We start from the raw sequence: 16098 nt of genomic DNA, 5'->3' as shown, positions 1-16098 counted from the left end.
TCCAGGCTTCCTGTACCTCATGCTCACACTGCCCATTTCCCTCATCTTCTGGTATTTCTTGTTTTCTTAAGGAGAAAGATTCAGTCAAAGTATTAAAGCGAGATAGAGGGACATTTTATCTCAAAATCTACTTTCAGAAAGAGCTAGAGAGATTTTGATGCAATACAATAAATTCTTAAATAGGCACAAAGTGGATGCTACAGACGAAATGTTTGAGACCTCTCAAAATTACTATGTTGAAATCTTCACCTTCAAGATGGTACATTAGGGGCTGGGGGTTTAGCTCAGTGGCATAAGCACCTGCCTTGCAAGCAGGTGGTCGTGAGTTTGATCCCTGGTACCGATAAAAAAAAAAAAAAAAAGATGGTACATTAAGAGATGATAAATTGGATCATGATCTTATTAAGGAGGCTCAGGAGAGTCAACTCACCCTTCCACCAAGTGAAGACACAGTGAGAAGTTGGTATCACTGGCGTTTAGCCTACATAGGGCCACAAATCTATCTGCACCTTGATCTTAGACTCCCCACCATCCAAAGCAGTAAGGAATGAACTGCTGTTGTTTAAGCATCCTGTTTTTGGTACTTTGTCACAGTAACCAACATGGACCAAGAAGTCAGTGGCAATAAGCAAAAAATGAAAGATATCAAGGTGGAAAGATCTAGAACACTGATGAGGATACAGTCAAAATGCATGGCACAGACCCAGAGCCTGTTGAAAAAGTCTTGGAGGGAAAAATGGTTTCGGGAATAAGGTCATCTAAACTGTGTGCTCTGAGCAGTGTGCTGGTTTCTAGGCAGACAGGTCAGGGCATGCAGCAGCATGGTTCAGGAACTCAGGTACCACTCCAAAGCCAAGAAAACACTCAGGAGTTGCAGGATATGTTTCATCAAAATAGAAATTGAAAGTATCCCTGAAAACTTTTGGCCAACCATTTGTCGGAGTCACCTGAAGCTCATCAATGTCTTCCTTCTCTTCTATGACCTCTTTCTTGATGCTTTCACTTTCTCCAGACAAGAACATCTCAAGGGACTAAGTGGGAACTATGGAAATACCAGACAGCCAGTGCCCAAGAGTGAAAGGATCATTCCAGTGTCCCTGAGAAGCTGTACATGCAGAGGACATGTGGGCTCTATAATGTCTTTTTCTAAAGACAGAGGAGGGGAACTGTTAGGAGTCAACTCCAAATTGCAATCTTCAGTCAAGTAACAAAAAACAGTCTACAGTAGCTGCAGGAAGGACAGTGAGTCTGAAGGTGGAAGACAAGGACAAAAGCCGGGGAAACAGCACAGCTCACAACCACCATCAGAGGCAATGGCAGTTTCCTCATCACACAGAATCCAAAGGAGATTAATCAAGTTTATCTACATGGAAGTTTGAAGATTGGCCCCCAAATGAATCATGAACTGGTTGAACACTAGAATCATCTGGGGAGTTCTGATGACAGGCTGGGGCCTAGCCCTCAGTAGACTCCTTGCCGGAAGTAGGTTGTGAGACGTCACCAGGCAAGAGAGCCACTGCTGCGGCCACACATGGCTTGGCGTCTTGAAAGATAAGATAGGAAACTCCAAGAGGCTGTGTGTTATAGGGCAACCGAATTATTGATTGATTAGTAAAATCTGTTTTACTTCACTTTTTTGTTGAAACCATTGAATTAGCAGAAATGGTTGTTTTGATGCTGCGCAGACTTGATCCACAACTACCTTTTACACAGCAAGTGACTGGATGGAACTTCCTGTGGGACCTACAGGACATACAACTGCATACTGTCTGTCCTCTCTGTGCCTGGGAAACTTGAGGGGGATGTGACTATAGGCTAAAGGCGCACCTGGAAAGTGGATCGTAGAGGTCAAGCGCCCTTCTCAATGTTCCTTGTGTTCTGTCCTTGCCTGGCCTTCCCTGGGCTCCACCTTCTCCCTCTGTGGGGTGTGGCCTATCTCCTTGAATAGTGAGAAGAAGCAGTTACCACTTGTGGACTTAGTCAAACCTTGAAGCAGAGGAGACAGTGTCAACCTCAAAATTCTCTCCATAATTTCCATGTTGGTTATAGTTTCACGGCACCCCAAAATCACTGCCAATGTCCTTAGGGACGTGCAACAGAGCCCTTACCCTTGCCAAGAGGGAGACAAGGCTCAGAAGAAAATCACAGATCAGTGCTTCTTAGAGACCTGGGACCAAATCTATCTTCTGTGATTTTTGTCACATATCTTGAGTTCCATCAGTGATAATCTAGAAAATCATTTCCATCAGCAAGCATTTCCCATGTTAGACAGGCTAACAGTGTCAACAAATGACTGGAAATTCGAAGTTAGCATGAGCAGAGTTTTCTCTTTTTAATTAATTGAGTTTATTGGCACATTTTAGGTATACATAATGATTATACTCATCATAAGGAATTCGTGTCTGTACATGATACATCTTGATTCTTTCATTTTTCCTATGCCTCTACCTTCATTCCTTCTTCCCCTCCTTATTTACAGAAGCTTTATTTCTATTTTTTTCTTCTCATTTTTTTCTTTTCCTTTCCTTCCTCTTCCCTCCTCCCTAGTTCCCCTTCCCATTTGAACATTTTCTTCCTGTTTCACAATGTATCTACTATACATTTTGGTCCTTATTTACACTTGCAGTTTCCCACACCAGGGACAATGCAGTTCTTACACATCTGTGTTCAGACAATCAGAGGGAGTCACAGCCTGCACTGCAAGACACTCACATGCTAGGGGCAATTTCCAAAGCTGATTTGTACATTACAGCAAATTAAGGGCTACTCGGTGGTGAGAATCTCTTGGAATGTGCATGTGAACACGTCCGGAAAAGAGAGACGTGTCTGGGGCCTTCAGACTTTGATCAAGTCACAAATTAGAGGCTCTGTTTTGCGAACCATGACAACGGATCAAGTGAGAAAAAGAAAGAAAAGCGATGCTTCCCTCTCTCCCATAAAACAGTCTCACGGTAAAGGAAATAACTCATGCTAAGGAGCTTGGGAACATACTGTTGGCTTAAGGACAAGATATGAGTAAATCTGTTTTATGACTGATCTCCAACCTCTGCCATCCAAGATTTGTGGTCTGGGTTTTATGTTGTGAATGTAAGAAAGTGGCTGTTTTATGCAAAGAGTTCAAAAGGTGAAAGCAGAATTTCAAGCTTTGGAGGAAGGATTGTTATTTGTTTATGAAAATCACATTTAATTGTATCAAATGAGGAATTTTAGTTCTGTGGGTGTGGTGAATTGAGCTCACTTATACAGTTATTTTTTCTTTTTCTTTATTTTACAATTGACAAAAATTTTTTATTGTATATAAAATGCTGTTTTGAAATAGATATACATTGTAAAGTTGTTACTGAAATACAACATTCTTTTGTGAGTCTTCACAATATAGGACAAGGTTAATGAAGAAGCAAATAACAAGGTTTCCAAAGTATTGTTTACAAATTTAAGCATCTGTAAAAGAAACTACATGGACAACAGAAACAACGATTTCTCCAATTTTTTTAAACCCCCACTGAATAAACTTTTTTCTTTATCTATGATTCTTTATTTTCTTCACATTTCTTTGGAATTAAAGGGTTCTTGGTTTCTTACATCACATATCTCCAAGTGCACAGTGATATATTTCCTACCATCCAGGACCAAATGAAAATGACCATGAAGCCAAGGACACAGACTACAGCCTTTCCAGCTTCTGGCCCAGGCCACCTTGGATAAGAGGCCAGAAGGCCAGAGCAGGCAGACACATGCGAACTCCCATGATAGCCAGGATCTTGTTAGAAGCCTCCCACCTATTCCTCTGAATGCTACAAAAAAGAATTTGATGTATGAAAGTAGTGTGTGCCTTAGGATAGCTAAGATGACTGTGCTACAAATTCTGTAAGTTCTTGGAACAAAACAGTTAACATTCATAGAATTGGAACAATTTTGCATGTTTGTGTCTGGTCTAAGGAACTCTTGAAGATCATTATGTAAAATAACAACCTTAGTTATGTTCCTACCACCTTGTTTTGAAAGCCTATATTGTCATTGTTTGGGTCTTTTTGCTATTGTTACTTATTTGTCTTTTTTGTTTCTTGTTTTTCTAATAATCGGTTTTGTTTTGGTTTTCCCTTTAATACAAAAAAGCATAGGTATACATGTAGAGGCTTATACATGCCTAGAACGTCTCCTAAATAGTTTACAAGAATTGATTATATTATGCATGATGAAATGAACAGCTTTGAAGAAAAAGAGACATTATGGTATCCATTGATGATTCTGCATAGTCATGCTGTACAATCTAGTAATGCTTCTATTCTTTGTTCAGAGTGGTTTAAGTCTGTTTTGTATTATTTAATTTCAACATACATGAAGGTATGAACAGCTATTTTGAAGAGAACAAGAGACATTATGGTAGACATTGTTGATTTTCCTATTGTTTGGTTTTGAAGGCCTTTAATGCCTTCATTATGCTGTTCTGATCAGTTTCATACTATTTTGTTTTGTATGAATTCATTGTGTGTGAAGATATAAGCAACTATTTAGAAGAAAACAAAAGACATTATGGTACCCACTGTAGATTTCCTGTTGTCTTGCTTTGAAATCTGTGTCACTTGCATTGTTTTCTTCTGATTTGCTTTGTTCTGTCTTGTTATGTTTTGTTTTATCCTTTTAAAAAAAATGTTTAAAAAAGTAGTGTGTGTGCTGGGAGTTTATAACTCCCCAGACACTTTCCTGAAAGTTTTGCACATTCTATGTTATCTCCTGGTTTCCTTAGCTGTCCCTCACAGTGACAGTAGCAGAAGAAATCTGAGGTTTAGAGAAGTCAGTTGATTCATACACTGCCAAACAAACAGTGAGGCTAACCACGATTAGAATTTGGGGCCAGCCACCAACGAAGCTAGATAACGGCAGCCTCACCTAGAGGGTCTCTGTTTTGCCTGTACATTATTCACTGTTGGCCCCAGCCAGTATCTTACAACAAGCGCCTTAGGCCACCCAACCTTGTAAGGGACAGCTTGGCCCTTGGCCTCGGATGTCACCTCCCTTACCACAGTCCTGCACACAGACAACAGGTGGCTGTCAGGGTGTCACTGAAGAGGCTGTTCAGGGGATGCCCTAGTCTCCTCAGGCACCAGGCTTCCCTCGACTTTGAGTCCAACACCCAGGGACACAAACCTGAACCAAAACAGAGCCGCAGGTGTGTCTTGGCCTTATCAAGCCCCACTGGAGTCACCTCCAGCTCCTGCTCTGCCCAGCCAGCCAGGGGCCTCCTACAGCCCCTAAAACAATCTTGTGCTGTTTCAATGCTGGTATCTAATTATTTTGGTTCTAACAAGTAATTTTCTGCTCAGTCCTTTTCTTCAAGGACAGTGGCATTTTATCAAAGAGATAAGAATACCCCAGGAAGATGCCAAACACAAATGTCAACAGACATGTCCAACCCAGCCTCACTGCAATAGCAAACGGGGCCATCCTCAAAGCAAAAAAGAATAGGATTGATGTGGTCCTGTTTAAAAGTCAAATCCTGGGGCAATCCTCACCAGACCACAGTCTGATCATTTAGATTTGCCTTGAGGCCAAATATTGGGTGCAGACCCAAAGCTATCTGACACAATCCCTTGTCATTTAAAATAGGATTTTCACTGTAGAGAAATTTACACTGTACTGCAAGTCTATTTCCCCTTTACATTTAGAGGGAAAAAAACCTACAGAGTCCCTTGCTTCTTTCTATTCACTACCATCTACAGTCCGGCCCACCTACTCTCCAGCATCGTCTTCCTACCTGAATTCACCCCACCTGGCAGAAAGAATTGGTGGCTCCAGTGATTACCACCATGCCGATGAGCTACATGCAGCACATGACGCTAATGTCAGATGAGGCAGAGCGTAAATCTAAACTGAAAACAAAATACAACTGCTCAAATTCTATAGCATGAGAAATTAAGGAGTGAGCACTCTTATCCTGACTGGAGCAGCCGGAAGCACATCCCCTAAATGCTGGTGTGTGAGTCCTTCAGAGAGTGTTAGGAAGATCTGTCAGTTTTGGTTAAAGCTGGTGTGCATTAGGATGCCCAGAATGACCACATGTATCTTCATGTGATTTGCCCATTTGCTATGCCCAGTCCTCCTGTGAGGCTTCTACTAAGCATTGGAAAGCATGGTGAAACTGACCAGCAGTATTACAGCCTTCCACATCCAAAACCCGAGGTAAATAAGCCCAAAATCAAAGATTCAGGATAACTAACTAAGTAAGCAATTCCAAATGGTACCTTTAGCTACTGTGAAATGAGATGGCTTCAGTCTATTACAGAAGAAGGGCAAAATCCTCTGAAGTCTGTGTATTCTAGGACCACCTTCGAAGGTCAGGGGGCCAGAGTTCAGCCTCACACTACCACTTTCCAGCAGGGTGATTTTGCCAAGTTCCCTGAACCATTCAAAGCTGTCTTTTGCCCCGGTGAAGAGAGAGAGCCACTACCTTGACCCTACCCACAGTCTCACACAGGCACTGCAGGAGGCCAGGGCTCACAGGGTGAGTTTCCCACAATGAAGAGCTTGATGTCCCCACACCCCACACCCTGGAGTCTGTGGACCTTCCTCCATGGCTGCCCACAGCCACCTTTCCCAGGTTCCTGTGCTCCTCTCCACTCCAAAAACAACAGCCAAGTTTTACATTTGAAGCCTTTTGTGAAATGGAGGCTCAAAGTGGGGGACCCACTCCCTGCCCTCCTGCCTGCCAGCCTGCCAACCTACATGGAGGCTGCTGGCCTCAGGGTGCTTCTGTCCTTTGCCTCTGACAATCTGCCAGTGGGATATACAACAATGGTGAGTCACACTGGACTTCCCTCACCAGCTCTGCTTCCCCCACATCCTTCAAGTTGTGAAGTGGGCAGAGTTGTGCTAGGGAGACCCACCCCTTCTTTCTGATCCTCAGCTCTACTTGCTACACCAATGGCCCCATTTCCACCTGCTTTGAACATGGAAGGATGTTCCCTGACCCAGATTTGTGAACAAGTGACACAGTGAGCACATTCAATCATGGGCCACTCAGCCGACTGGGTTTCACACCAGGTTTGCAGCAGGTTTAGTTTCAGCTCTGTGAGAGCAAGCTGGAGGAAGCAGAGGAGCTCTCTGTGTGCTCACAGTTCTCAGGGACACAATGTTGAAGAAAAGACATGGATTACCTGCTCAGAACACTCCTGAGAATCTAGACGTAAATGGCCACTCATTGAATACAAGCAGATTCTGATGTACTTCATGTTATCATTTTGTAAAAAAAAAAATACATATCAAAAATAGACTCAAAGGCTCTTATAATCCAAATGCCACAGACCAGTAAGTATATTTTCAGTAGTAGCAGCTGAGGTATGGACTGAAATGAGGGTAGATGTCAATGACAGCCCTGAGAGCTTGTCCTCTGGGGTACAGGACCTTCTGGAAGTCAGGGGTGTGGATCTTTCCAGACAGGTGCCCTCTCATGAGGCACTGCTGCCCTCACTATGACCTTCACACACTGCTGAAGCTGGTTTCTCTATGAAGATGACTGAGTGACAGTGACAGCCTCAGGACATCAAAGAGTAAAGCAAGCAGTGTTTGGGGTTCCCACCACTGCTACCTGACTGCAGGAGGGCAGAGTGCCAGGCTCAGGTATTGGCACAAAGTATAAACTCAATATGTTCCTGCCAAGTAGAAGTTGCCCTGTTTTGACCATATTTAAAACTCTGATTAGTATTCTTTTGCAACTGCATAAAGACAAGAAAGCTTTTCCTCTTCTCACTCTGTCAAGAAGAGCTCCATAAAGATTCCCAACAGAGAAACAACTTACACTACATTCGTACAGGATCAATGTCTCCAGTTTGTCATCTCCCTCGTCACCACCCACACAAGCATCTCTGAATATTTCCAATCAAAACCAAAGCAGAAGCTCTGTTTTGAGTTCTCCACAACTTCCTCCTTTCAAAGGCAGATGACGGTGATATAAGGTTTACTGCAATTCTGGAAACTCAAGCCCCAGCGTGTTCAGGGCAGGTACCGCACAGACAGACAAGGCTTCTGAGCATGACGGCCTCACCTGATAGCAAACTCCAGCTCAAACCTGATACTCTGAGAGTTGTTTGTTTTGAGACCCTCTATTCCTCCCTTTGTTCCCCAAGTTGGTGTCTGCAAAGAGTGACCAGATGCTGCGGGGAACAAATGGAAAATGAAACCTGTTCTTTCTCTTGGAAAACTTAGAGCTCATAAAAGAAAAATATGCATCTGTGAGGATATGTGATCAGTACCCAGAAATGGGGGAGGAGGTGATGGTGGATGAAAGGCAGAGGTTCTGGGGGAGCAAAAGTATCTAGACACTGTCACAGGTTGGAGAGCAAATCACAGCTCACAGAAAGCTATGGGGTTTGTCTCTGACCTAAAACCATTACCTGAAAAGGACTAAAACCATTACCCTAAAGGAGCATCTGACAGCAAAGTGATATGAGAAAAACATACACAATGCAAATATACACATGTACTGTGCACATGCTTATGCATGTGAACCACATATATACACATTTATGGAAATCTGAAAACCCACATTTTTGATACACCTGTACAAATATACACATGTATGCACATATATGTACACTCACACGCACAATGTATGCAATGACAAATACATGAATATATGCACACACAAATATACATGAGAATACACACTCACATGTGTACACATGTACACACACATATTCACAGCATTGTGTATTTGGACATATATACATGGTACTTGCATGTGTGTAAACTCACACACATGTACATACACATTCATACATGTGCATGCACACACATGAATACATAATTATACCACACACTTATGCACATACACAAATATACCACACATATACATATATACATGCACACCACACACATTCATAATATGGACACATACACACACCCATACATATTCAAAAACAAGTGCAAACACATACCATCAGGCCTTGCAGTTGGCTCCCAGTGATGGACTCAGCCTATGGGCATGTGGTTGTCTGACCTCCCTGAGCATCTGTTTCCCCTTCTGTAACAGGAGGACACTGACCCCACCTTGCAGGACCAGTGTGACAAGGAAATGCAGCAAGCAGTGTGTGCTCAGGAAATAACATCTATGATTTCTTGACAAAGTTCCTTAGAAGTGGTACAGGAAGGTCAGAGTACCCTGTTGAAAGTGGCAGGTTATCATTTCAGGACAAACTGGGGTATGACAGAACCCAGGCCTGTGAGGGCCAGTCAGCTTACCAGGTTACCTGTGGTCCTGGGCCAGTGCACCCTTACGGCCCCAGTCCAGAGCCCACTTCTGAGGGAAGGAACAAGGACCAGCAGAGGCAGCACTGTTCCACTCTGCAAACACAGCAAGCCAGCTAATGTGCAGGACATTGTCAATATAACACCCATCTCCATCACCAAAAAAGGGGCACGTGGCACAGGTAACTGCCTAAAACTAATCTAAGACACCAGGCAAGCATGACCTCAAGGACAGAAAAGAGGGAATCCCCAGACCTCTCCAAGCTGATGTGCCAAAAAATGCCACCTTCGTGTTAAAATAATCCAGGTCACACATATTGAAGTCAAATAATAGAAAACAGACTACAGCCATCAAAATAAAGAATAAAAGCATTATTAGACTTCAAAACAAGATGTTAGGAAATCAACAATGGCTAACACAATGTCTTGTTTTCTTCTAAGTAGCTGTTGATACCATCACATGTGATGTCAATATGTGTGAATGTATGGACAGCTATTTTGAAGAGAACAAGAGACATTGTGGTAGCTATTGTTGATTTTCCTATTGTCTGGTCTTGAAGCCCTGTAATGCTTTTATTCTGTTGTTTTGATAGATATTACATTATTTTGTTTTGTGTGAATTCATTGTGTATGAAGTTACGGACAACTATTTTGAAGAAAACAAGAGACATTAGAGTAGCCACTGTTGATTTCCTGTTGTCTTATTTCCTGAAATCCTGTGTTGCTTGCATTGTTTTGTTCTGGTCTGCTTTGTTCTGTTTTGTTTAATTTTGTTCTCTTTAAAATAAAATAGTAATAATAATAATCCAAGTAACACACAGGCCAACAGCCAGACACCCGTGCTGCTATCTTCAAGGCCTGGGTTCTGACATACCCCAGTTTGTCCTAAAATGATTCCTGCCACTTTCAACAGGGTACTCTGACCTTCATGTACCACTTCTAAGGAAGACAGCAGCAGGAGTGTCTGGCTGTTGGCCTGGGAGGGAGGGACCTTGGGCAAACCACCTCCCCGAAAACAATTCCCAGGAAAGTGAGAGTCTGGGCTTCAAGAATTCCCAGAGCCTGCCCAGTTTTCTCCGTTTCTTCCTAATGTATCTGATTTTAGTCATCCACTCAGTAAGTACTTGAATGACATCTCCTGGGGATATTTCAATGCTGGGAATACACTGGCGATAAGATGGATGAAGCCCTATAAAGCTGCGATCAATGCCACGCTGAGCATAGAGCAGAGGCCATGATAGTGTATTGCTGGAATTTAACTGGGACTCAAACGGGGCAAATCCTGCAGGTCCTTGATCTCAGCTATACTTCCATTGATTCCCAGAGATCCTGCCTGGCTCTCCAAAAGCTAAAAAATAAGATCTTACGCTTTTCATGCTGGTTTCTATTCATCATTTTAGTTACTGTATTGTCTAAATTCTAAGATGCCCTGCTTTTCCACTTTTAACATTGAAAAAATTCAAGACACACATGGAATTAACATGAGCAGGCAGCCTCAGCCACTGTGTCTCCTGGGGCTGCTGTCAAGTGATGGCACGACTCATGATCACTGCCACTGCAGAAGTAGGGGGGGCATCTTCCTTTTCTTCTAGAAAGCAGTGCAGTGGACATTTTGCTTTTTTTTTTAGTCTGGCAACAAAGCAATTAGATGGTGGTGATCCAGAGAAGTACAGCTTTTTACTTGAAGGGCACACTTAAGGTCCTGGGTGTGACTGGCAGTGACTGAGAGTGTTCAGTGCCAACTATCATTGGGCTTCCCAACAGGTTTCTCTTGCTGGCTGGAGCCTCCTTTCCCAGGACCAGGCTCTGCAACCTTAGTATCCCTGAGATATCCCTAAGTATCCCTTAGTATCCTTCTCCTCTGCCTAGCAGGGCCCTGGCATCCATCCATGGTCCCATGTCCCCTGAAGCTTCCCTGCCACCCATACCCACTGGAGCAGCCCATGTCCTCCAAGCCTCTGATGACATGCCATCTTGGCATTTACTCTGCTGCTCCTTTGAGGCCTGGGGTGCTCAACTCCACCATACTGTCCCATCTCAAAAACTTGTTTCCTATGCTGTGTTTCTGCCCATGAGCCTGCCCTTTCTCTCCCACAGACAGACAAATAGGCCATGTCCTGACCTCTCACTTCTTAAGCCTAACCTCCCAGTGACCTTCATTTTGTCTTTACCAATAGCATCCAGCCACTGCCTGTCCCTCCCTTCACTTAGTCCTGCCTATGTTCATGGCCAGATGGAACCACTCTCCCCAGGTCCTCACTTTTCCTCCTCATTACCACTGGTATAGTCCCTAACCCCCTGCAACCATTCCTAGCTCCTCTGTGCCCTGGCATGCCCCCTGACATGGTCCCTCTTCCTAAAGCCAGCTGCCAAACATCACAGGAAGAAATGACAGATGGGCCCCAGAAGGCATTGTCAAACGGGCCCTGGCACACAGGCCATTCTGTGCTTCCTGTACGCCAGGTCATGGTATAAAGCATATCGCTCCCTTTACACGCCACTCTCACCTCCAGCTTCTTCCAGCCATCCACTCCCTCCTACATCTGTGCAGTGATTATGACAGAGCTGGCACCAGAACACTGCTCCAGTTCTGCCACTCTCCAACTATAGTGTTCAAAGTTTCCTTTCCTAAAGCAAAGGAGGGAGGAAAAGGAAGACAGGAGAGGGGAGAAGAGGTAAGAAGAAGAGAAAGGAAGAGAGAAGAAGTAGGGAGGGAAGTTTCTTTGTTCATACATCATCTAAGGCCAAACAGCAGCCACATTCAGGTCTGATGATGAGATGCACCAGTTACATTTCGGGACAGAAAATATCATGTCCCCCTTGTATTTGTACCAAGTTCCCTGATAGATTTCCCAGTGACAGCCATGAGATGGGTTACATATCTAATGGGGCCTGCAAGACAAGATGACCTTTCTAATTGTCATGATGAGATGCACAATCGGAAGTGACTTTGAAACATATGGTAAACTTCATTATGCTAAAATATAATAGCTTCTACTTTAGGTCTCATGATGAATATTAATGTCAGGGCTCCAGAGTAAAAAATGTGCTCTAAATTTTATATTGTATAAAACCCTTTCAATACCAAAGAGAGCTTTATTTATAGTCTTTAGTCTTCTTTGTGGATGCTATTAAATATTTCACTAAATATGGCAAAATGGAATGAACAATCTCAGAACATTAAGCTGGGGTTGGGGTAGGGAGTAATGATCATTTCCCAGCATCGGGCCAGCCCCAGACAGGGTAGGAACATCAAGGTTTGAATCATCAATAGGACCCAGGGAAGACCCAGGATGTGTACAAGGAAAGCCAACCGGTCCTGATACAGATCACTTAGGGGAGATGTGGCATAGGATATAACATCTGTGGGCAGAGCCCCTGGAGACCATGGGAGGTTTGGAAGATGAGACAATCAGGATGAGCTGGGAAGGATGCAGGAAGGGGATATTGGTGGTTGGGGATACAGGATATTCCAAAGATGGGAAAAAGACTGTGGAAGCCAAATACATGATAGCAAAGGGAAGACATGGCAGGAGTGAAGGAAAAATCTGATTTCCTACAAGTTTAAGGTAGGGAGAGGCACGAAGCCACCTTGTGGCAGCATCCCATGATTTGTGGTGATCCACCGTGAGAAGGCGGGGTCTCTCCTTAACACTTGCTGATGTGTGTTGTCTGCCCAAAGAAGGGTAGGAAACTGTTCCAACCCCATATTCATGCCCTGGAGATGCCAATGACAGTTCCAAAGGTCAGCCTGTCTGGCATTCTTCCAGGACACGGACGACCTTTATATGCCATTTCTTTGAACCCTCTCCCTGTGACACGGCTTCCAGGTCACACACTGTCAATGGACTCTCCCCATTAGTCCACGAAACAACACCCTGCTTCAAGGAGAAAACAATTCCTGCGTGCAAGAGTTTTCTAATGGGTCTATTTAAGGAAACAGAAATGACTAAAGGGAGGAAAAGGCCAAAGACAGTGAGGTGGCCAACATGAAATGATCCGGAAGTACAAAGGAAAGCACACTTCTCTGAACACTCTTCTTAACTTCTGTCTTAATGGTGGGAAAGAATGAAAACTCAGACCTTCCTCAGGCTTACTGAAAACAATGAAATTGGTTTATTAAGGCTCCATTCACAGCAGTTCACTGTGTATCACATCTGCCTTTGAAAGGTCCAAGAGACAATACTGCTCAAAGAAGAAACAGGACACTGTGGCTTGTGGGACCTGTCCCCATGATTGTTAAATCACTCAAACCCTGTGCATTAAGAGGTTTCAGAATTCATTCTTCAACATGATACCATTGTTTATAAGAATTTCTGATTTTGGTTCATTACTAATAATGAAAGGGTTAATCTCACATACATACACACACAAATAGAAGACACAATGAATAGCCATATTATAAAGATGAGGATACCATAAAATCCCATCCTTTTCTCCAAGACACTAAGATCAGTAGACAAAAAACAAGGACAACACAATCAAAAAAATCATAAAGACACAATGAGAAGCAAGTTAAGCCTATTAGCCAAATGTACACAAAAATAAGGCATGGATCAAGCACCAGATAACGTCATTATTATTCTAATAATTTTTTGAAGAAAAAGTACCCAGTATTGAAAAGGATGCATTAGTGGTATCGATCAAACAAGGATAAAGTTTTTTAAAGTCCATCTGCAGTATGTATGCAATCATACTACAGAAATAATTATGCTCTTTGGCCCGTTAATTCTAATCCTGGGATTTTATCTTCAGAAATGTTACAAAAATTATCATTAAGCACCAAAAACTAACAGATACTTAAGCAAACCATAGCATCTTGACTTTTAGAAGGTTACAAAGATAATGAACAACAAACTAGAGCACCATGTCGCAGCAAGGGAAATATCAGAGTGTAATGCAGAGTACAGCGGTGAGACAGGCAGGTGAGACGCGTCCCAGGGCCTCACTCTCATCAACAGGGGTGCAGCAAACTCTCTCAGCTCCCTAAGCTGCTGCTTCCACATCTGTAGGACAGGAATGATAAATTCGCTTCAAGACAAAATTGTAAAGATTATATGACGTGCTGTCACCAGTGTTGTATAAGGCTGGGGGCAGAAAGATGACAGAAAATTGTGTAGGATAAGTAACACTGTGAGGACACGAGTGTAAAAAAGTCTGCAAGAAGGGAACACTACGCATTCAACTGCTTTGTTACAGGACTTGCACGAAAGACATTTTTCATTCACTTTTAAAAATTTATTCTATGTTTATGATTTTTTGGAATAAATTAAGATGCATCTTAGTCTATCCCTAGAAATTTCATAAGCTTCCACTTCGGAGGTTTTCTGTATCATCTTAGGGGAAACTGACCTCACCGACATAGGATAACATGGTCTTAGGATTCCAGGTCATAGAGGAATCTCAGTGGTTAGTGACTTTTTAAAGGTAGAAATGGATCTGGTGTCCAGCCACTATTGTTGTTCAATTTCTGAGGAAAAAATGGAATGTGGTGAAGAGGAAACAGATGTTTGCCAAACTCTAATTAATCTGTCTCACCCAATGTAATATGTATATGTGAATCAAAGGCAATTGCTGGATTAGAACAAAGTCTAAAAGGCTTGAACCATCAGCCACCTTGCCAGAACAAGACAAATATCCTTTCACTTAGGACATTCCATATCAACTATAACTGTATTGCGTTCTTTCTAGGCAAAGGACAGTAAAACATAATATAATGTGTAGAGGTGGAGTGTAAAGCAGCCACGGGAAATAGAAAGACAGTGATGTTGCAAATAAGCTAAAATAGTCAAAACTTTAACAACACTTTGACAAATAAAATTTGCTTGTAATTAAATCCAAAAGCAAAACATATAATCAGTTTTTAATGAGATAAAGGCTTTAGACAGTATAATATAAAATTATTCTCTAGAACCACACGGGCGTGTGGATTAGGAGCACGGCTGGCTCATACATTTTTGATGATGCCAAATCAGGAGATCCTTAAGCAACTCTTGATGCTTTCTGCTGTAGCCATAAATATTAAATTGCAGGGTCACACACTCTGATAAAGAGCCCACCCTCCTCAATTACATAAGAATCCAGGAGGAAAGTGAGTAGACAGAATGGTGACCTCCAAGCCCCAAAAATCAGTGCAAACATAGGATGGGCCCATGGCAGCACCCACAGGCTCCATAAGCAGTCAAGGTGAGACCCGTTTGTCGGTGTTCCCTCTCCCCTACACAGGAGCAAGAAAACCTGAGAAATCAAACTAGCAATGACAGTCTCTCCAGTCTCTCCAATAAATATTATACTTCTTGGGCTGTGGTCTCAAAACGCAGGAAGTACTAAGCTAAAGTAACAAGATGTGAGTAGGAAGTTATCACTCAGGGATATGCCAACGAGGAAAACAAGACATTTTTGCTTACAAAATTAATCATTGAAAAACTGTGACAGCATAAAAGATGCTGTACCTAGTTAGTCCTTGCAAAAAATTAGTCCTTGCAAAACCTCAAAAAATTAGATTTTTTTTAAAAATTAGATTTTTAAGAACTCAACTTTCATTTTCAAAGTCCTAATTGATAGACTATTTTAAATGTCATTTTACTTAATTAAAGTTCAAAAAATTGCTTGAACGAAGCCTGGAGAGATTGCTGCCACATTTCAAAAACTGAATTGCTTGTAATTAGTGAAATGACAAATAAGTTGTTACAGGCAAACAGAGCTTCTACTTCCCTGTCAGAAGCTGCATGACATAAACAAGCTAACTTACAGGAACACAGGGGGAAACACTGTCATTTACACATCTTACAACAAGAAATAGAAACATCAACAGTTCTTTGAAAATATATAAAAAGTCGTTTGAAACTAACAAAT

General features: G+C 42.4%; 1 protein-coding gene across 2 annotated transcripts in view; it reads right to left on the bottom strand.

Annotated features, from left to right (window-relative positions):
* Disc1 (DISC1 scaffold protein) overlaps positions 1-16098 on the bottom strand; it is a 326935-nt gene that overhangs the window by 141103 nt on the left and 169734 nt on the right. The window lies entirely within an intron of this gene.

The sequence above is a fragment of the Cavia porcellus genome, unplaced genomic scaffold, assembly GCF_034190915.1.
Source record: "Cavia porcellus strain 051 isolate PalLab524CR breed Dunkin Hartley unplaced genomic scaffold, mCavPor4.1 scaffold_13, whole genome shotgun sequence".
Lineage (NCBI taxonomy): Eukaryota > Metazoa > Chordata > Mammalia > Rodentia > Caviidae > Cavia > Cavia porcellus.
The sequence above is the reverse complement of the archived record's forward strand: the minus strand, read 5'-3'. Positions and strand labels throughout refer to the sequence as shown.